The 23,442-nt window shown below is 44.8% G+C and overlaps 1 protein-coding gene across 40 annotated transcripts in view; it reads right to left on the reverse strand.

Moving 5' to 3' along the window:
* The window catches only part of LOC119970160 (receptor-type tyrosine-protein phosphatase delta), a 2,903,826-nt gene that overhangs the window by 1,351,256 nt on the left and 1,529,128 nt on the right, over positions 1-23,442 (reverse strand). For all 40 annotated transcript variants that reach the window (XM_038804286.1, XM_038804284.1, XM_038804281.1 and 37 more), the window contains exon 6: positions 11,343-11,391. The gene's annotated coding sequence lies outside the window, so the exon portion shown is untranslated. The remainder of the gene's footprint in view (positions 1-11,342; positions 11,392-23,442) is intronic.

Genomic DNA, 23,442 nt, shown 5'->3' on the forward strand with positions numbered 1-23,442 from the left:
TCACTTCAGTTTTGTTTGTCCTCCGTAAACATGTACTTGCGTCCTCTGGTTTCATGCTCACAGTTATATTTAAATAAATGTCTTAAATAAATCATTTATTGATCTCATTGATATAGTAACTTGACTTTGAATCTTCATCCCATCAGTTTTCCTTTCTCCAAAGCAAATATCTTTAATATTGCAACTCTTTTCAAAGATCTAGAAGACTTAGAACCAACTTTGGCACTCGTCCCCAATTTATTGAGCCCTTAAAAAAGGGCATTTTCAAGTTGGCATATGTATTGCAAGCTCAATCTCACCTATGACCTACACAAGACATTAGCAATTTGTTTTGATATATAATCGAAAACCCTGAAGAGTCATCCTAATACTCAATTAGGTTCATCGGCAACAGCTTCGCATTGGCAGGGAACTTTGAAGGAACTGTCAGTAACAAAATCCAAATCGATGCCTGTCTGTTTTTTCACTGGACACTCCTTTCTCATGGATCAATGGTCCCTGTTTCATGAGCATTATCCTGATTTCGACGAAAAACCAAATGCCATTCTTGAACCTCTCTGAGCCTGTTTCGCCGGCGAGTTCAGCTCCCCATTGCTGAAAAAATGCTTAAGTGCGGGCGAGACCAAGGACAAACTCCCCAAGCCCCCCACCCCCACCACAAAAACTACTGAGAATGGTGTGTATCTCACTGATCAAGTCGACCGGAAACACTCCGCCAAACCTGCCTAAAATGACACTTTGAAATGTTTCCATCAAATTGCACCTAAGTGATTAATTTCCGTGAAAGGGTTGTGAGTATCCAGCGAGAAATAGTGGGGGTGATTCTCCACTCGCCTAGCAACATGCCCACCTCCTGCTATTTCGAGAGAATACAGGGAGTGCCCCTAAACAGGCTTTGCGTCAGGCGGCAAACGGAGCGCAATGCTCCTAGCCCGCAGCACGGACGCAACCCAGTTCACACCCAGTGAGGGTGTGAACGAGACTCACATATTTAAATGAACATTCAAGCTTATTTAAATATGCATTTCCAGGTGTTAGCTGGAGTCTCCTGGCTCCCAGGATGCACCTGGGCTGAGTGAGGCCAGCATGAATCACTGCTGGAACCAAAAGGTGATGACCATTCCAGGGGGCTCGGAGGCCATTAGAGTCCCGGGTTGGTAGAGGAATTCTATGCCAGTGAGGAGGGTGGGGGGCAGTGGGGCGGGGGTGTGTTGGAGGTTTTCTGGAGGTTTAGGGACCCTTTTACAGGGAGTTAGCCTGGCTTTAGGTCTCGCACATCTCATTCCCAGCGGGGATCTCCCCAAACTCCCAAAAAAAATGACAAATGGATTGTGATGGAAATCGCACCACAACAGCTGCTGGGATTCTCACTGGCTTTCTCACTCAAAATGAAATTTAGGGTGCAATTCAACTAATTGGGAACAAATTCCCACAGCGAGCTACATATGGCTACACAACGCGCTGTATAAGGGGCCTCAGCGTGGACTGCCAAAATGGGGCCACACATAGCCCCATTTTGAACACTGGAGAGCTCCACCTGCTGGAACTCCTCAGTGTAGTAAGAGATCAGGATGCCATTTTTAACTTTTCCATATTTTAAGTTTTGTTATTAATATTGTTGACTGAAGACTACAAAAGCAAAATCAATCACCTTGTGAGGTCTTCGTTGAAGGATTATCTTTTGTGATAGTATCACACTTAAAGGTTTGATGATATGTTCATCATCAGGGAACATTACGGCTTACCGAAAACAGGAACAATCAAAACAATGGGCAAAATTCTCCTCTGCTCACTGCCGAGAAGGGGTACCCGATGCAGTGGAGGGTGTCAGGGGTAATAATGGTATCGATGGCCTGAGCGATGCTTCGGCAAAGAGAGTCAAGGGCTGTCAATTTCCAGCCAAGCACTTCAAAATCTCTCAAGCATGAAGGGCGATGATTGGAGTGCACTGAACTCTCTTTGAAGTGGAACTCTCTTTGAAGTGGTTGATATTTGTAAACATTGTGGTTACAGCACTTCAGTGTTACTCATGAAGGGAGGTGAATTAAGCAAGGTTCACAGTTGTGTTTCTGGAAGCGGGCAATCACGGCCCACGAAGAGAAATAAATGAATGGTTTGCAACTAAAGAAGCTGAGGGGTTTAAACACAGGTCACTGCTTTACTCTTTCCAGCAATGGACATGTGGTGCTTCCTCTATCTGAGCCAACCACAGTGTGCCCAGGTGAGTGTTACAACACCAATTGTTATCACTGCCCCTGCTCTGGACTACGTTGGTGTCTCTTTTCTGAGGGGACTGTGGTGGTGGGTGGTGGGGGGGGGGGTGCTAGAGGATCTCCAAGGGGGTAACTCCAAGTTAGTTAGGTGGTATCGGGGCAGCATGGTGGAGCAATGGGTTAGCCCTGCTGCCTCACGGCGCCGAGGTCCCAGGTTCGATCCCGGCTCTGGGTCACTGTCCGTGTGGCGTTTTCACATTCTCCCTGTGTTTGCGTGGGTTTCGCCCCCATAACCCAAAGATGTGCAGGCTTGGTGGATTGGCCACGCTAAATTACCCCTTAATTGGAAAGAATGAATTGGGTACTCTAAAAAAAAAATTTCAAGTTAGGTATTTCTGTGGCGTGTTCCTTTTTTAGGGGCTCTCTGTGGGGGACTCCTTTAGCCAGTTGGGTCCTTTTAATTAGGGGATCTCTGTGGGGGTTTCCGTTAGTTAGGGGGTCTCTGGGGGTGGTTCCTTTCGTGAGAGGTTCCCTGGAGACATCCCTTTAGTCAGGGGTCTCTGCGGGGGGGTCCCAAATTCAGGGGGTCTTTCTGAGCAACCCGCTATTGGGGGGTCTTTGGTTGGAGTCCCCTATTCAGCGAGTGATGGGCATCCCCTTATTTAGAGGGTTTCTGGGGGGTTCCCCTTACTCAGTGGATCCCTGGGGGTCCCCATATTCAGAGGGTCTCTAGGGTGTCCCCCAATTAGGGTTTCTTAGGGGGTCTCCCTATTCAGGGGTTCCCTGGGGATACCCATATTCGAGGGTTCTCTCAGAGGTGTCCCCCTATTCGGGGGGTCTATGTGGGGGTTCCCCCTATTCAGGGGGTCTCTAGGGAGGCTGGCGGGTCATGCCACCCCGTACTTGGGGTAAAGGGGGACCTATCAAATCTGGGGATGGGAACTCATTTCCTTCACGCCGGCCCCTGTAGTCCTGCGCCATATTGCGTTGGGGCCGGCGCGTTGCAGGATGCCACTGTGCATGCCCGTGTTGGTGCTGGCGCCACTGCGCATGCGCGGATCCCGTGGTGCACAGTTTGCACCAGGATTGCCAGCGCCGCTCCAGTGCCATGCAGGCTCCCTGTAGGGGCCAGAATTAGTCCTGGGAGCGGCCCGTTCACGCCGTTGTAAAACGTGATGGCGTTTACGACAGCGTGAACACTCTGCCGCGGGATGAGAGAATCCAGCTCTATGTTCTCCCGCCAGAGTTGAATTGCTACTGAGGAGCGCAAATCAGGAAGTGATCCCCAATCCTCAGCCATGCTAATTAATGCATGGCGAGGTTTACGAGTGATTTGCGATGCATGGTGGGGGGTGGCGGACTGATCTGCAATATGGAGGGGGTGACCAGCCGCGGGATCTCGCAATCGGGCCGCCTGCTCAAAATGGCAGCCTGATAACTGGAGTCGCCCGGGAATCACTCTGCGGAGAATCGCGTGCCGGCGTCGGGGCGGCGTGGCCCGGTCACGGGGATTCTCCGGCCCGGCCCAGGGCTGAGAGAATCCCGCCCCCAATCTCCCAAATGCAGAATGCCACTAAATATAAAGTTAGTTTTCAGTGACTTACTGAGAACATCAGGGTATCATAATATGTCTGTCAATGTATCTAACAATATGTCTGATACATCACATCCCCTGTGAAGCTCTGTTGTTGATAAACAAATGACATTTGTTCATGTGCTTTGATTCAACTTTTGTCTATTTCAACATTCTCCTAAACTGTAAGGATAGAGCAAGCAGCCAGTTTTTTTTGAGATTTAACCAATTTCTAATTTTCAGACGATTGGGGTGGTTGTGGTGGTGTGGGATTTGGGTGTTGCGATGCAGGTGGTGTTATCAATTCAGTATCATATCCATTTTAAAAAGACCCATTTGTATTTCATAACTTTCCTTCCAAGTAACTTCCATACCTTTCCAGTTACTCAACGTTGCACATCTGTTCTAATGCAGTAAACAGACAGGTGGACTAAGCTTCATAGAGTCACAGAACCATAGAAAAGCTACAGCACAGAAGGAGGCCATTCAGCTCATCTTTTCTATGCCAGCCCGAGGACATCCAGGTGCCCTTTTTAATTCCACCTTCCTGCACCCGGGCCATAGCGCTGTAGCTGAGAGCACTTAAGTTGCATATCCAGGTACCTTTTAAAAGAGTTTAGGGTCTCTGCCTCCACCATCAACTTGGGCAGTGAATTCCAGACTCCCACTACTCTCTGTATAAAAAAAGATTTTCCTCATGTCCCCTCGACACCTTCTGCCATTTATCTTGAATCTATGTCCCCTGGTTCTAGAATTCTCCGGCAAGGGAAACAATTTTATCCACTCTATCTCTTCCCCTCATAATTTTGTACACCTCAATTAAGTCACCCCCTCAGCCTTCTTTGTTCCAAGGAAAATAACCTGACCTGTCCAATGTCCCTTCATAGCAACACTTTTCTAGTCATGGCAACATTCTCGTGAACCTCCTCTGCACTCTCTCCAGGGCTGTCCAGCCTTTCCTGTAATGTGGTGACCAGAACTGCACACAATACTCCAGTTATGGCCTCACCAGTGTTCTATACAATTCAAACATTATATCCTTACTTTTATAATTTATACCTCTGTCAATGAAGGAGAACAATCTTAACATCCTTGTTTACTTGAACTTCTGTCTTTAGGGACCTGTGTACCTGTACACCAAGATCTCTCACTTTGTCCATCCCTCTGAGTATATTCCCATTTATTGTGTACACCCTTCCTGGTTTCAAACTTCAAATGAAACATTGGAACAAGGAGTTAAGTTACAATTAAGCTGCCAAAGGTGTTTTTACCAGATTAATTCAGCATACTAATTAATGGTTGCTTTCTTACATTTTAGAAAATATATAATTACCCAGGTTGACTTTTCTAGCACTGGATCCTTTACACAGTTTTCAAAATTGAAAAGTCCAATATGTGAACAGGTGGAAAAAAGCTACCTTTTGTCTTTGATATTTATGTTAGGTATAGCCGGACGGTCCAGAATAGGAAATACAAAAATCTGTTTTGAGGTAGAAATTGCACAGTATCGGACAGCAGACGTAAACTGGGTGTAGGGAATTGACTTGGATTTGGGTCGTGAGTTTCATTTAAAGTTGACCAGCGAACTACAGACAGATCCAAGTCTGCTGGCAGTTTGCTGGTGAAGTCAGGCTGATGCAATGCTGGCCCTCAAACACATCGTGGGAGAGGAATTGAACACCATAATGCCTGTGACTTTGGGGGAACACTCCTGTTCCTTCTGACTCAACAGCACTGTGCTGATGGCTGCAGAGGCCAACTCAAGAATCCTGAGCAAGGCAAACATAACTATCCTGCTCATGCCTACTTGATTTGAAAAGGGCTCCTTTGGCATGTGTTAGGTCTTTGGAATAAGTGAAAGAGGGGCCGAAAACCTGTTTTAGGCACTTGTCCAGAACACCCAAAAATGGCCCTACAAATTGGGCAAATAAAGCAATGTCTGCACAGATTGGAGCTCGGATACTCTGGCACTAAATTGGGTGTAACAATTACAATTAATACCCCCTTGTCTCTTGATAAGTAAGGATATATGACTCGCACAACCAAAACTTTGATAAGATGCAATTATTTTCACCTTTGAAAACACTTATTTTGTAAGAACATAGTAACGATTGGCATTTGTGGTGCTGCTCTTTATCAACGGGAAGGTCGAGACGCAACAGTGGTCTTCCTTCAGTCTGCGTCTACATTCCAATGTGGTTTCTATCACGATGAGTTGGATATCACGAAATGGAAACAAGTACTGAATAATTATCTGCAGTAACCTGTCTGATCCTGTAAAATGTTCCTGTTACCTTACAAAATGAATGCCTCCACTGGCATGTCGGGTCATCAAGCATGGTGGCACTTGGGGATCTTGGCAAAATTGGCAAATGTTGCAAAGCTTGCTCTGATGAAACTTAAATGAATCCTTTGAAAGCTGATCTAAAATGTGAATAGTTACCAACATTGCTGTGGTTTCCACTAACACGGTCATTGGGTGCGATTCAGCGGCCATGTCGCGCCCGACTTGGTCATGGGACAAGGTTGCTGACCCTTGCGAGAGGCCTCTCGCGAGATTCACGATGCTTGAAACATCTCGTGAGATCCAACGGAACCTGGCCACACGTCGTGGTTTGAATCTCACTCTCGCTGACCGAGATTCAGATGGCTCATCTAAATATGCATTTTCTGGATTCACCCAATATCAGGGGTTCACGGCTGTGCCTGGGATAACTTGTCAGAGCACCATTTAGTACTGGGCCATGCAAATAGGGATTGGAGACCCCCCGATGCTTGGGCAGGGTGGCACCCTGGCACTCCCACTGAAACCTAGACACCATGGCACTGCCATCTTGGCACCTTGGCCTGTCATGCTGGCAGCTTTGCACTTCCACCCAGGCACCCTGCCAGTGCTATCCTGACACTGCCATGGTGCCCAGTCAGCACTGCCAGGCTGGCAGGGGCATTGCCAGGGTGACAGTGCCAAAGAGCCCACGTGCCCAGGTGTCAGGTTGCCCATGCCAGGCGTCAGGTCCAAGGGGGCCTTGCCCATAAAACGTGGGTTGAGAACCTCGAGGGCCCTGGAAGAGATAAGTTGGGTGAAGTGGGGGGTCTCCACAGTGGGGTCGCTGAGGGGGGGGGGGGGGGGTTTCAAAAAAATTTGAGCTGCCTTTTAAAATGATGCCCCAATCCGCGAGTAGGTGCTAAACGTGCCCGAAATCTGACATAGAATATTTTGGTTCAATCGCGGCCATTACCAATACAGCCTTTTTAAGTAGTACTGAGGAGATTGAACCATTGATCCTTGGCAGATGAGAATTTAAAATAGCAATTGTTTAATTGATTGTACTCAACTTAAAAAGCAACAAATCTGTGATAAATATTTTTCACTCCTTGTGTTAACTTTTGTACTTTGTTATCAAGGAGTTCACACTTTTATGTTATTTGTTCCTGGAAGATAATTCAGTCGTATAATATGTGCGCCACTGGGCAGTTGGTTGGGCATATCATTTTCTATATCCTATCATAGCACTAAGGGAGGCATCAAGTAGACGCGAGTCTCTGAGGTATGAAAAAAACAATCACAGAGGTCAAGTCAGAATGGACATCAATTACAATCTTCCTGTTGGGCAATTTAAACCAGTTTTTGCAACCAGTGAACGTGTGCGGGGTTGGTGAATAAATTGAAATGGACTGAATAATAAAAGTCTCCCTGACTAAATATATGAAACCGGAATGATCTGAAGGCTGCAATATTCAGTGGGCTGAGTGCTAGTTCAAGCTCCAAAAGGGTTAACTTAAGAAGCAAATACTCAGGTGTCTGTATTACGTTAAGCAACAATCCGCTGTGGTGTTATCAGCCATAAATCTGTCCCAGCTTTAATGAGTTTTCACTGATGCACATCCATCCTCTTACAACCAAGCTCACAGCTGACAACCTGTCCTAAACCAGGGAAAATTGCAATGGTTTTGGGGCTAAGACCTTGGAGGTTTATCTTCTGACGATAAGTGTAGAATTCTGATGCCAGTCCCTCCTCCGCTGATGCACCACCCTACAGCAGCCGAGGCCAAAGAAAATAGACCAAAGCAAATCAGGTGCACAAGATAAAACGCGAAGAGAACAAATTAACACGGGAGAAAATAATGGTGTTTCGAAGCACTTTGTGCAATTACATGAATTCACTACATTCATCGGAGCTGCTATGTCATTTCTTCCCTTGATCTTATTTGTGGTCCAGTTTCTGTCATCAGATCTTCAAAGCCTCTGATTTATGGTTCTCAAATTTAAAAATATTTAATTTAAAAATAATAGAAATGGCAAGCAATACCAAATTATATCTTGGAATGATTTCCAAGCAATGACTCCGAAAATCTCTTCCAGCACCTACACACTGTACAGTGGATGATATCAGCAGCCCGACCTATTCCTCAGACCCATTTATCCTGCACTGTTTTATCTTGTGTACCTCGTTTGAGTTGTGTTTCGTCCGTTGTTTGTTTTGTTTTCCCTTGACCTTTATTGCCAAGGAAGAGGATATCTGTTACTTAAAAAGAAAATCAGTAGCTCGGTTTGTGTGCTGCTGGGTGGTGCGTTGGGTGGTGACGCTTATGTGGAATTTTCCAAATCCAGATGAATAGCAGTAGAACGATTCACTTATCAGCTGAAGATTAACCTCCAGTGTCTCATCTCCAACACCATGACAATTTGTTGAAATCCTTTACAATGTTCGGCCTATTTTAATGAGAATCGGTACTAATGTTTGGGGTGAGCACAGAGCAGCGTCAAGGTGGATGCTTGTGAACACCCTGAATTTTCAAATCGAACTCTCTAAGCCTTTTGACAGGAATGATGGACGGTATAATTTAAATAACAACTGAGATGCAGATACATCTTGACCCTTCTCGCGACCTCTCTCCTCATATCCTCTTGCTCCGATTTGTCCTGTTCACGCTGATCATTCTCAAGGCTGCTGACAAACTTTACAGCACTAATCAGACGTGTATACATGAATGTGTATTATGTCCTTCATAAATTGAAGGATAGATTAGCACCTGGTCCCCAGCATTGTATTGCAATACTCCCACACGCTGGATGCTGTCACATCTATGAGATTCTTCAATTACTCTCACCTTTTCTGTATGTAATATATATTGTCTGAATAATGTTGCCTATCAGAAGACACTGAGTAGCTTTGGGTAGCACAGTCTTTGTCCATTGAATACCACACTGAAGGCCTTGAATGGCCCATCAGAAGCCAAAGTTATGAGATATAGTAGAGGATGGAAGGTCCTCATTCTATCTTAGCTCCGTTAAATTAGCCGTGGAGAATTGGAAGTGAAAAGCAGTCTTCTAAGCTTTTGTGTCAGTCGCTGCCTTTCATGTAAAATAGGAATCAATTTTTCAGTGCTTTTCTTTTCTCGAAAAAGGCACACTGATGTCAAACAACACTCCTATGCACACAAGGCTAATGCTCGTGTAGCCACCTGGGGGCATGTTTCCTCTGTGCGAATAGATTTATGATTTTGTTACACATAGTGCTTGTAATTGTTGGATGCATTACTTAGATTAAGGATTGTAAATGGTACAGGAATTAGATTTGACTTTGATTCACTCATGTTGAAGTGAATCCAATTCTAAAGCTTATTGTCATTTCCTTCCTTTTGATTTCCGTTTAACCAACACCATTTTGCGATATAAACAAACCATTTGTCATTTTCCTTTGCTGTAACAGTCAATGCACAAATAGCAGTCAAAATCTCTTTTTTTTCTCCATTTAAATATCAAACAACTTAAACTTACCAAATGAATATATTTTGCTTCACATTCCAAACAGACAAAATGTCAATCCACCTTTGTTCCTTATTTATTTTAGCCCTCAAACAACCCCGATGACACCCACAACGTTTCCACTGTTTCTAAGAACACTCCCAAATGACATAACTCCAGTGGACCACTCTGTTAAAAGATAGGTACACACTCATCCACGCATCCGTGAAGTGACTTTTATCACATAAGAGATATGACAAACAGCTTTCCTTCTCCTAATAGGATTTTTCACTCAGATTGACCCACAGTTGGTAACTGAGAAAACAGTGACCAAATGGACAAATTACTTCTGTCTTCTTCATCAGCTGCTACAGTACTCATACCATGTGCATACACTCAGAAAAAATAATGACCCAGGCCCAACCAGGGGCAAAGAAGCTGGTTAAACAGTTTTCGAAAATTTCGCACACGATAAAGTCAAAACGAAACTTGCTGCTTTGGGACGTCATAGCTTGGGGGATTTCCCTCTTCATGTACTGCACTTGTCACCTGAGGGTTGTTAATCATGGCTTATGCCATGAATGAGACAAGGCGCTGGGGATAGGCCCCAAGAACTACTTCAAAGAGCATAGGGATTGAATGTCATTCTGCACCACATTCTTATCAATCTAGCCAACTGATCTGACCAATTTGTGGGATGTCCCCAGAGAAACGACAGGAACCACTGTCCTTGTTCCCTTCAAATTTCTGCAGTTATAAAGAATGATTGGAGAATTCCCCATGTAAGCTGCAGGCAGAGATTTATTTTAGGCAGTCGTATTTAACATTGCATGTTGCAAATTGAACATGGGGTAATAGATACTGATATCTAAGTGTCTAGCCAGGGGACTATGCCAGCTTGAAGTTTGGTTCACAAAATTGCACATAAACCTGAAGAGGTGTTCATTGCTTGTTGTCTGCTGCATCATAAGCTGGAGATTGGCACCTCCATTTTCTGCCATGGTTCCTTCAGCACCTTGTGTTGGGATCATGAACAGATACAGCTACCAAATGAGATAAGGGAGTACACTCCACAATTCTGAACAGTTACTTGCCTTTATGTCATAAATTGAACTCTTGCACATCCTCGCACTCAAGTAATTTATTATCGTTATACTAGTTAGCCAATCAGTCATTGTTCCAAGTTGAGAAAAAGTTATTCTTGTCATTTATAACCACACATAAGTATGACGCTGCTAGCACATCTTTCTCAAACTCTCTCGCAACAAATGCACACAGGTTATCAAATCTAACATGGGAAGGAAACTCCTGTTTCTCCTGTCCCCAGAAAATCAGGTGCGACAATATTTATAGCTGCATTAAAATATTTAAAATGGTCAAAACATTGCTTTTGGACAAAACGTGGAACATGTTTGAGACCCAGTCTCACTATAAAAGGCAAAATGGCTGCCTAAAATGACACAGACAGACAAACTATACATTCTCCAAAGCATAAAACAGCAGCAGTGCTCTCTATAGAGATTCTGAACCATTGCCATATTAAGTCAAGGCAGGAGCATAGGGTTAAAAACCTTCTGTCAGTCAAAAACAGCCTTCAGGAAACCACACACCAAGTGGAAATTGTTTATTTACTCCAAGGTATACGTAATAACCAATTACAGCAAATGAAGAAAAGACCATTGTAATTGGCTAGTACCAAACACAGCTTACAATTTACAGAAGAATGTTTTCATCTGAATAAGAACATCTCTGTCTAATTCCTCATTAATAGTTGGAACAAGATGGGGAGAAAAAATATTTACGTTACCCTGAGTCTGCGTGTTTGAAATTCAATGGGATGTGCTCTATCCTGAGACCTTTGAAATAAGAAAAGCAAAAATTAGAACAAAATATCACTTGCAGAATTAGAATCATGATAATTATTAAATGACTAATTAATATATCAATATGTTCAGAAAAGATAATCAGGACATTAGCAAAGATTTGTCACAGGAAAGAAGAGCAAATGTATTTGTAGGAATCCACAGAAAATAATACCTTCACTTACAATGTACAGTCAATTCTTCACATTACTGAAAGAAACACCTTGCTTATGGCTGTGACTTGGGGTATTGAAGAGAATATCAGTGAAGCAGTTCATAATGTTGGGCTGCATGATTTTCTTTTTGTGAGTTCCAACCCAGATTAATATTTAGAGACTCAATGGCCACTCCATTAATCAATCATACCAACCTTTGATGTTAAATGAGAAACACGAAGACCTGCTTCTCACAGCCAGTCGCAAACATTTGCCCCATATGGTACTGGACAATTCCAATATTTTACATGATTTTCTTTCAAATGTTCTAAAATGTGAACTCAATTGGATCGCCCCTTTCTTGATTTTGGGAGGTGGTTATTTTAATAGGGGAAAATTCCTCCCAGTTAATTTCGGCACTAAAGGGGCTGCCGTGCTCTCTACCTTCATCGGACGGGGTATTGAGTACAAGAGTAGGCAGGTCATGTTACAGTTGTATAGGACTTTGGTTCGGCCACATTTGGAATACTGCGTGCAGTTCTGGTCGCCACATTACCAGAACGATGTGGATGCCTTGGAGAGGGTGCAGAGGAGGTTCACCAGGATGTTGCCTGGTATGGAGGGTGCTAGCTATGAAGAAAGGTTGAGTAGATTAGGATTGTTTTCGTTGGAAAGACGGAGGTTGAGGGGGGACCTGATTTTTGGTCTACAAAATTATGAGAGGTATGGACAGGGTGGATAGCAACAAGCTTTTCCCAAGAGTGGGGGTGTCAGTTACAAGGGGTCACGATTTCAAAGTGAGAGGGGGAAAGTGTAAGGGAGATGTACGTGGAAAGTTTTTTATGCAGAGGGTGGTGGGTGCCTGGAACGCTTTACCAGCGGAGGTGGTAGAGGCGGGCACGATAGCATCGTTTAAGAAGCATCTAGACAGGTATATGAATGGGCGGGAACAGAGGGAAGTAGACCTTAGAAAATAGGAGACAGGTTTAGATAAAGGATCTGGATCGGCGCAGGCTGGGAGGGCCGAAGGACCTGTTCCTGTGCTGTAATTTTCTTTGTACCCAAACAAAAGGCAACAGTTCCTCGACTCAATTGAGCAGGTTCTCTCCCGCATTCCCAGACAGCGCAGAAGCAAAATGGAACGTACTTTGAGACACAATTATACTACCAACAATCTCAACATAAGGGAAGCAAGGGCGGAAAATTGTTGACTAGTTCCGTTGTGATGGACCTGTCATTGAAACCAAACAATCAACTACCAACAACTACAAGAGAGAGCCAAGCTAGAAGACTTGAAATGCATTAAGAACCATTTGATGTAAAGCCCAATAGACTGCTAGGTGGTGCAATGACTGCAGCTTACAACTTTGCCAGTTATCCATAAGTCTTTCAATCGAATGAATGCGAAGGATAGGTATGAAGGGGTCAAAAAGGCAACAGGTCCAAGAGCAAAGAAAACAGCTGCATCGAAAACAAAGGCAGGAGAGGCCATCGCTGGCTGCAATAAACAGTTGGAGACATGCGAAGAACACTATATTGAGTTGCACACTAGGGTGAATACTGTCACCTGAGGAAGCTCAGTCTAGACACCATAGAAAGCCTGTGTGTCATGGGAGGGCTTAGCAAAGTTATTGATGAGCTTGCCACAGGCAAAGCTCCAGGTGATGACGCTAAACTGCCTTCAACTCATCGAGCTTTGGGAACCAGCACTCCTGCAGTATCTGCAAGAACTTCTTGGTCTCTGCTGAAGGAAGACGTGCCCCAGGATATGCACAATGCAAAGAAGGCCACCCTGTTGAAGAACAAGGGCGACTGCAATGTTTGTAAAAACTACTAAGGCATCTCCCTGTTGAACATTATGGGAAAATATTTGCCCATGTCAGATTGTAAACCTTGGGCCGCATGTGCGGGCATTTTGCTTCTCCAATAGCGTTGCATGAGGGTATCAATCACATTAGTTTCAAGTTTGGGCTGCAGCAGAGTCTTGGCAGCCTGGAAAAGAGTCATTGTCCTGATGAGGACAGGCCTGTTGTGGCAGATTTGACAGGCTGAGGAGTGCAGCATAGTGGTCCATGCGATCCCGGGCACATTTTCCTAGAAGATACTCAGCTGAGCATGCCGCCTGTTCTGCCTGGCCATTGGACTGTGGGTATGGGGGCTGCTCGTGATAGACTCAAAGTTCCTATGTGTGTAAAGTTTCTAAATTCAGCAGAGATAAATTGGCAAATGGGCATCTGTCATGAGTTTCTGAAGGATTTTCTGTGTGGTGAAGTGTCTCTTGAGCTTGATGATGACTGTGTTACTCATCCCGTTTGGCAGGTAGTCGAGTTCAAACCGCCCGGAAAACGAATCAACAAAGACTGAATGTCATTCACCATCCTATTCGAAGAATTACCATGGGAGATCCAGGACTTTATGTAAGTGCAGCGGTTCTTTTGTTTGAAATGAAATGAAAATCGCTTATTGTCACGAGTAGGCTTCAATGAAGTTACTGTGAAAAGCCCCTAGTCGCCACATTCCGGCGCCTCTCCGGGGAGGCTGGTACGGGAATCGAACCATGCTGCTGGCCTGCTTGGTCTGCTTTAAAAGCCAGCGATTTAGCTGAGTGAGCTAAACCAGCCCCAGTAAGTGCATTGCACGGAGCACGTCTTGAAACTTCCCTTTTCTTGACAGCGTATATTGATTCTTTTGTTCTGTATCTGGTTTCTTCAAACCCAGGGTTGTTCTGGTGAAGTTGTTGGTTGCAGTACCTTTGAAGGGATGGTGAATCGCTGGCCACGCAGTATCAGTCTATACTGCACGGAAGGTTCTAATCCAATGGTGAAGAATATATGGCGCTCGTGCAGAAGCTGCCTTGAGGAATCTGGACTGCCCCTCATGATGATATTTGCAGTTTTCTGCATGTGAAGTCCATCTGTAAGGCATAGAACTCACAGAATTTACAGTGCAGAAGGAGGCACTTTGGCCCATAAAGTCTGCACTGGCCTTGAAAAGAGCACCCCACTTAAGCCCATGCCTCCACCCTATCTCTGTAACCCAGTAACCCCATCTAGCCTTTTTTGGGCACTAAGGGCAATTTAGCATGGCCAATCCACCTAACCTGCACATCTTTGGACTGCGGGAGGAAACCAGAGCACCCGGAGGAAACACACGCAGACATGGGGAGAACATACAAACTCCGCATAGACAGCCACCCAAGCGGGAATTGAACCTGGGACCCGAGCGCTGTAAAGCAACAGTGGCAACCACTGTGCTACCATGCCACCATAAATAAATAATAGTCCACGGTAGCATTCTTAGCATAAGAAACAAACCCTAAAGAGCCTCCAACTGGACTCGGAACGCAAGGTGAAAAATAGTGGCAGCTGGTGATTTCTGTTGACAGTTCACGCACACTGTCTGAAAACATGGCGCAGCCGACAGAGCATAAAGTCCCAGGAAATCTCGGAGAGAAACCTGCAGACCTGAATACAAATCCTTGGAAAAAGGACAAGAGGAAGAAAGGGATTGAAGGCTCACCTGATAATGGAAAGTTGTGGGTCTGCAGATGCTTGCAAACTCGCATATCCGATTCCAGGTAGCAGTGAGTGGAGGCCTCAATCAAGCAGCTGAACTACTGAAGCAGTAACAGATCTAGAGCTTTGGGTGAGCATGGAACCTACACTGCCACTCCCAGAACCTTTCGAGGCAGGGAAAGCTTTCAACAGTGAGACAATTGGAGGAAGAGATTCTCCAGATACTGAGCAGCTTCAGGTTTGCACAAAGAGGACCAGAGGGGCCAGGTCAGTACTTTACTCAATACAATAGGCACCATAGTAGACAATGTGGCTTAGTGGTAATGTGACTGGATCAGAGGCCCAGGTTAACAATTTGGGGACACCAATTCAAATCCCACCATGATAGCTGGTGGAATTTAAATTCAGTTAATAAATTCTGGAATTGAAAGCTCGTCTCAGTAATGATAAACTTGAAACTACCATTGTTTGTGGTTAAAACCCATCAGTTCACTAATATCCTCTAGGGAAGGAAATCTGCCTTCCTTAATGAGTCTGGCCTACATGTGCCTCCAGACACACAGGAATGCGGATGACTCTGAACTGCCCTCTGAAATGATGTGACAAGCCCCTCAGTTCAAGGGCAATTAGGAGTGGGCAACAAATGCTGGCCTTGTCAGTGTTTCCCACATCCCATGAAAGAATTTTTAAAGATCTGAGGATGTAAATGGCTTAAAAATATCAGATTACAGCCATCCACCATCCAGTTACAAGCAATCGGCCAATACCTGACAAAATTGAGTTACAACAATATGGAACCCCTGTATGTTTACAGAACCAGGATTGATGATTATTGAGTAGAAACATAGCTGAGGCTGATTTACGATGTTGATGAAATTGCTGATGAGCAGTTCTGTAATGTATTCCAAAATAAATGCCCATCCCTATATTCAGGCTTGGCAAAGCTAAAAACTGAATATCACATGCTGTAATACTAAGGGTAGGTGTTTACGTGTCTCTTCGCAATGAGGAAGGTCCCTCACACACTCTTAGACAACTTCAAGGGTGAGACTCAACACATGTTTCAACAAGGGGTGATTTCCCCAGTAACTGCACTGATAAAATAGTGTTCTGGAGTGATCACAGCATCAAAGTCTAATGGTTCAATCAGAATCAGTGCAAAGTACTCAGTTTAACAATCAGTAGAGCAAGCGATCCACCCGATGGCACTGGTGGATGAAGTCTCATAAAATTAGGAAAAAGCCTCCTCTTCACAAAATTGGATGATAATAGTGGCATTTGGGGGTTGCGTCTGGACAAAGAATCCAGATTGTTAACTACTTTTATCACCCTATTTGAGCATTTTTATTTTGACAACTTATCATTCGGAATTGCTTCAGCAGCTGAAATATTCCAAAGAATGATGGGTGGGGTTTTTCAGTCACGAATTCCACCCCAGAGTCAATGGAGCTTTGGCTGTTCTCCAGAATTTCCGATCCAAACCGTCGTTATTCCTGTCACGGGCAGGACCGGAAAGTTCTGGCCAATGTCTCAGACTCTGGAAGGCATGGAAAGAGTAATATGCCATATAGGCGACATTCTCATACCCGATTCATCGAGAGAAGAAATTGAGCATCGAGTGAAGGCAGCCCTCAAAGTCCCACAAGAAACACGTTTGACATTAAACAACAAATGTAAATTTGTAAAGCCGATGAGAAAATTCTTGGGGCATTTTGTGCAAGCTGTGGGAATTACAGCCGAATTGTAGAAAACCAAAGCCATTAGAGTGTTCCCACAACCTGAAAACATCACAGAATTAGAAAGGCTTCTTTGGATAGTCAATCAAATAGGCAAGTTGGTATAAAGTGTTGCAGAAATCAATGGACCATTATGATAGTTGTTGAAACAAGGTTAATAGTGGGGCTGGAATGTGGACCAGCAAAATGCCTTCAAAAGATCAAAAATCTCCTAATTTCACCAGAAAATCTAGTGCGAGGCAGTCCAGAATTGACAACAATTATGGCAGTGGCCACATCATCAACAGGCTTGGGCATAGTGCTGCTTCAAGTTCAAGAAGGTGGACAAAGATGACCAGTTTAATACACCTCAAGATCTTTCATGGATACAGACAAATATGCAATATTGAGAAAGAAGCCACATGGGTCAGCTCGAAATTCTCTGTCTATGTCATGGGATGAAGGTATAAAATTGAAGCTGACCACAAACATTTAGTTACTTTTCTTACAAGAGATTAGCGTGTAAAATTAAAGCACATGGGATTGGGGGTAATATATTGAGATGGATAGAAAACTGATTGGCAGACAGGAAACAAAGATTAGGAACATAGAACATAGAACAGTACAGCACAGAACAGGCCCTTCGGCCCTCAATGTTGTGCCGAGCCATGATCACCCTACTCAAACCCACGTATCCACCCTATACCCTTAACCCAACAACCCCCCCCCCCTTAACCTTACTTTTATTAGGACACTACGGGCAATTTTAGCATGGCCAATCCACCTAACCCGCACATCTTTGGACTGTGGGAGGAAACCGGAGCACCCGGAGGAAACCCACGCACACAGGGGGAGGACGTGCAGACTCCACACAGACAGTGACCCAGCCGGGAATCGAACCTGGGACCCTGGAGCTGTGAAGCATTTATGCTAACCACCATGCTACCCTGCTGCCCCAAAGAAATGGGTCTTTTTCCAAATGGCAGGCAGTGACGAGTGGGGTACTGCAGGGATTGGTGCTGGGACACCAGCTACTCATAATATATATTAATGATTTAGATGAGGGAATTAAAATATCTCCTAAAATGCAGATCTCACAAAGCTAGGTGGAAGGTTTGTGAGGAAGATGCAGAGATCCTTCAGTGTGATTTGGACAAGTTGAGTGAAAAGGCGCATGAGAGACGCAATATAATTTGGATAAATGTGAGGTTATCCACTTTGGTCGCCAAAACAGGAAGGCAGATTATTTTCTGAATGACCATGAATTAGGAGAGGGAAATGTGCCACGAGACCTGGGTGACCTTGTGCACTAGTCGCTGAAGGTAAGCATGCGGGTGCAGCAAAAGTAAAGCAGGCAAATGGAATGTTGGCCTTCATAGTGAGAGGATTGGTGTATAGGAGCAGGGATGGCTTGCTGCAATTATGCAGGGCATTGGTGAGGCCACACCTGGAATATTGTGTGCAGTTTTGAACTCCTTATCGGAGGAAGGATATTCTTGGTATAGAGGGAGTGCAGCGAAGGTTTACCAGACTGATTCCTGGGATGGCAGGACTGACATATAAGGAGAGATTGAGTCAGTTACGATTGTATTTGCTGGTGTTCAGAAGAATAAGGGTGGATTTCATAGAAACCTATAAAATTCGAACAGGACTCTGTAATGTTCTTTCATTGGGCTGATGTTGAATCTTGATATTGTAGTGTGAACAAAGAACATTAGACTTTGTTTTATAAACAAAGCTATGTATTACCAACACTACACCAACAAAGTACTAAAATGTCTAAATTAATACAGTTGGAAATAATGGCCGAACACTAACTTGCACTAAGTTACTACAGAGCTACTCTAATATGCCACTGCCACAAACACCTCACTAACACCTTCTCCTGGAACACATGGGGCTGGATTCTCCAAAAATGGGGCTATGTCCCCACGACGGCGCAAAAACGCTGGCGTAAATCAATGAAGCGTGGGAAGGGGGGACTTTGCCCCCGACGATGTCGCGGGCGCTGATCTCGTTAATTTTAAAGAAGGACAAGGACCCCCAGCAGTGTGGTTCATACAGGCCCATATCTCTCCTCAACGTGGATGCCAAGGTGCTGGCAAAAATCCTGGCCACCAGGATAGAGGACTGTGTGCCAGGGGTTGTGCACGAGGACCAGACAGGTTTTGTGAAGGGAAGGCAGCTGAACACGAATGTGCGGAGATTGCTGAATGTCATCATGATGCCGGCGATTGAGGGGGAGGCAGAGATAGTGGTGGCGCTGGATGCGGAGAAGGGCTTCAACAGAGTGGAGTGGGGGAACCTATGGGAAGTGTTGGGGAGGTTTGGATTTGGTGAAGGGTTCATTAGATGGGTAAGGCTGCTATATGAGGCCCCGATGGCGTGCGTGGCCACGAATAGGAGGAGGTCGGAGTACTTCCGGCTTTACCGAGGGACCAGGCAGGGTTGCCCCCTGTCCCCCTTGTTGTTTGCACTGGCAATCGAGCCGCTGGCGATGGCGTTGAGAGATTCAGAGAGGTGAAGAGGCTTGGTGTGAGGTGGAGAGGAATATAGGGTGTCATTGTATGCCGACGACCTGTTACTGTATGTGGCGGACCCGGTGGGAGGGATGCCGGGAGTGATGGAGTTGCTAGCTGAGTTTGGGACCTTTTCAGGTTATAAATTAAATTTAGGCAAGAGCGAGGTGTTTGTGGTGCACCCTGGAGACCAGGAGGAAGGAATTGGTAGGCTCCCGCTTAGGCGGGCAGGGGAGAGCTTTAGGTACCTGGGGGTGCAGGTGGCCAGGGACTGGGGGACTCTTCACAAGCATAACTTCACCAGACTTGTAGATCAGATGGAGGAGGAGTTCAAGAGGTGGGACATGCTGCCATTGTCATTGGCGGGGAGGGTACAGTCCGTCAAAATGACAGTGCTTCCGAGGTTCTTGTTCCTCTTTCAGTGCCTGCCCATATTTATCCCCAGGGCCTTCTTTAGGAGAGTGACTAGCAGTATTTTGAGCTTTGTGTGGGCACATGGGACTCCGAGAGTGAAGAGGGTGTTCCTGGAGCGAGGAAGGGATAGAGGCGGGCTGGCGCTGCCCAACCTTCTGGGGTACTATTGGGCAGCCAATGTGTCAATGGTGCGTAAATGGGTGATGGAGGGGGGAGGGGCGGCGTGGAAAAGAATGGAGATGGCGTCATGTAGAGGTACGAGCCTGGGTGCCATGGCAACGTCACCGTTGCCGCTCTCCCCTAAGAGGTTTACCACGAGCCCGGTGGTGGCGGCGACCCTAAGAATCTGGGGACAGTGGAGACGGCATCGGGGGGAAACAGGGGGCTCGATGGAGGCTCCACTGGGTGGCAACCATCGGTTCATCCCGGGGAACACGGATGGGGGATTTAGGGGGTGGCAAAGGGCGGGCATCAGCAAATTGAGGGACCTGTTTATTGGTGGGAGGTTTGCGGGCCTGGGGGAACTGGAAGATAAATTTGGCCTTCCCCAAGGGAACATGTTCAGATACCTGCAGGTAAAGGCGTTTGCTAGGCGACAGGTAGAGGGATTCCCTTTGCTGCCCTCGCAGGGGACGATGGACAGAGTGCTTTTGGGGGTGTGGGTCGGAGAGGGGAAGGTGTCTGACATCTATAAGGTAATGCAGGAGGTGGAGGAGTCGTCAGTGGAGGAGCTGAAGGCTAAATGGGAGGAGGAACTCGGGGAACAGATAGAGGACGGGACTTGGGAGGATGCCTTGGAGAGAGTTAACTCTTCCTCCTCATGTGTGAGGCTTAGTCTCATCCAATTTAAGGTGCTGCATCGGGCCCACATGTCCGGGACCAGGATGAGTAAGTTCTTTGGGGGTGCGGATAGGTGCACCAGATGTTCGGGGAATCCAGCGAACCACGCCCATATGTTCTGAGCATGCCCAGCACTGGAAGACTTCTGGAAGGGGGTGGCGGAGACGGTGTCGAGGGTGGCTGGATCCAGGGTCAAACCAGGGTGGGGACTCGCGATCTTTGGAGTTGCGGTAGAGCCGGGAGTGCAGGAGGCGAAAGAGGCCGGTGTCCTGGCCTTTGCGTCCCTAGTAGCCCGGCGAAGGATCTTGCTGCAGTGGAAGGATGCGAGGCCGCCAAGCGTGGAGACCTGGATCAGTGACATGGCGGAATTTATAAAATTGGAAAAGGTAAAATTTGCCCTAAGAGGATCAATACAAGGGTTCTATAAACAATGGCAGCCTTTTCTGGACTTCCTGGCTCAAAGATAGGTAACTTGGTCAATAGCAGCAGCAACCCCGGGGGGGGGGGGGGGGGGGGTGCACTATTGTAGTGTCTATTTTGTAACTTTATAGTGTGTTAATTTGCGTTGTTGTTATAATGCTGTGTTGTTCATGGAGGTGGGGCGAATGTATATGATTGTTAATATTATTGTTATTTTCTGTATTTTACTAAGGTGTGTCAATGTTGTATAAAATCAAAATTTTTCAATAAAAATTATTTTAACAAAAAAAAGAATCACCGTTTGGATTTTCCGTTTGATGCCGGCACTTAGCCTCAGGAACGGAGACTTCCTCCCTATCTCTGTAGTTAGGGAAAACTAATAAGCTGAACTTGATGTACATATGTTTGTTGTTTATGACGGTTCAATTTAAAATAATTTTACAAGGGGCAAGATGTAATGTTCTTTTGTTCTGTGTTTGATAATGTGAATCTGGTTGAGTCTGGGTCTGGACACAGAGACAATCAAAATGAACAAACTGCAGAGGTCACTGGAAACCAGAACCATATACATGCAGCAGACATTTTAAAGCATTGTGAATAAAACCGGTTATATACATAGAAAGTAACACCATCTCTGCTTAGCTCCACATTAGACAACACTAACCACTTTGAAATTTCCAGACTTGATCTCAAAAGACTCCCAGGCCTGCTGAGAACTCAAATGTTTGTACTAAGTTCCCCAAAATTGTGTTTGAATGTAAATAAAATAGAATAACTTTAAAATTGACATGCATAAGTGAACTGGTGCATTTTGATTTCAGAAATGTCTTTGTACCACCATATAATTCAAAGGTAATTTGAACTAATTGTATGCAAATATTCTTCTCCCCTGCACTCTGCATTACAATTTTCTTGCGAATAAATTCACATAGCGATGTAATCATACAAAATATGTGCGCTGAACTTTTCAGTCACATTTTTTCAAATCATATAAAATCTTGATTCTGAATTACATTCTTCTGCAATTCATTTATCTATTTTTACAGTTCCTATTTTAGTTATTTAAAATTGCACTCCCTGTTTTCGGCCCATTTGATATAATTCTTGACACTGAGTCAAAGGGGATGGTTTCTTCATAATCTTACAATCTTTTTTATTATTATCACAAATAGGCTTACATTAACACTGCAATGAAGCTACTGTGAAAAGCCCCTAGTCACCACACTCTGGCCCCTGTTCGGGTACACTGAGGGAGAATTCAGAATGTCCAATTTACCTAACATGACGTCTTTCGGGACTTGTGGGAGGAAACCGGAGCACCCGGAGGAAACCCATGCAGGCACGGGTAGAACGTGCAGACTCCGCACAGACAGTGGCCCAAGCTGGGAATTGAACCTGGAACCCTGGCGCTGTGCTAACTACTGTGCTTCTGTGCCATCCATTAAGTTGCACTCCAGAATTTGAACACTTAAGTATGATTGGGCTACAGCCTGGTATTGAGAGAATGTTACAAATTGGAACATGAATCCAAAGCTCTATCTATCTGTACTGTAAGTGTGAAAAAAGCCGAAGAAATCACTTGAGCAAGAGTGGGTGAGTTCTGGAATTTAAGGGGTTGGAATACAAAAGTGAGGAACTGATATTTCAGTTTGCTTTGGTCGTTTGGAAGTTTGAGAAGTGATCTAGCTAAAGAGTTTAAAATGATAAAGGTAGGGTAGATACAAATAAACTATCTTCTCTGGTTGAAGAATCCCGAACAAAGAGGCATAGTTGTAAAAATAGAGTTATTTAGCAGTGAGATTGGAAAACACTTTTTGAAATCGTAAACTCTCCCTCAAAAAGCTTTTGAACCAATTGAAACTTTCAAAAATGAAATCAATTGACTTTTGCGAACTAATAAACGATATGGAGCAAAGGCAGGTAAATAGAGTTGACATCCAATTTGACCATGGTCTAATTGAGTGGCTGAAGAGGTTTCAGGGGCTGAATGGCCCACTTCCTTTTCTATTTTCCTGTTTCCCCTTCTCCCTTCAACCATCACCAATAACAAATGAACTGTGAATTCATTTAATCTGCTGTAATTGTCAGCCACTTTGATAATGACAACAGTGACTTCAGTCAAAAAGTAATTGATAAGTTTGTGAAGTGCTTTGGGACATCAAAGGGGCTGTTTTCACAGAGGCAGAGAAGCCAAAAAAGAGCTTTGATGGAGTTTTTGTTTAATTAGAAAAGATAGAGAGAAGCCAACTTAAAATAGTTACTAAGAGAGTATAAAAGTTTGAAGCTTTTGTTTACGGAGAGTTGTTGAAGTGTAGAGCTTTGGGGCAAAAGGAAGGGACCATTGCATCTTGGAGAGGAAAATTAGATAAAGTTTAAAGCAGAAAGAGATTCAAGGCTAAAGGAAAATTTGAATTAGTTTTGGATTGCTCTAACAAAGGATATCACATACAGATTGGACAAAATGTTA

The sequence above is a fragment of the Scyliorhinus canicula genome, chromosome 8 (genome assembly GCF_902713615.1).
Source record: "Scyliorhinus canicula chromosome 8, sScyCan1.1, whole genome shotgun sequence".
Classification (NCBI taxonomy): domain Eukaryota; kingdom Metazoa; phylum Chordata; class Chondrichthyes; order Carcharhiniformes; family Scyliorhinidae; genus Scyliorhinus; species Scyliorhinus canicula.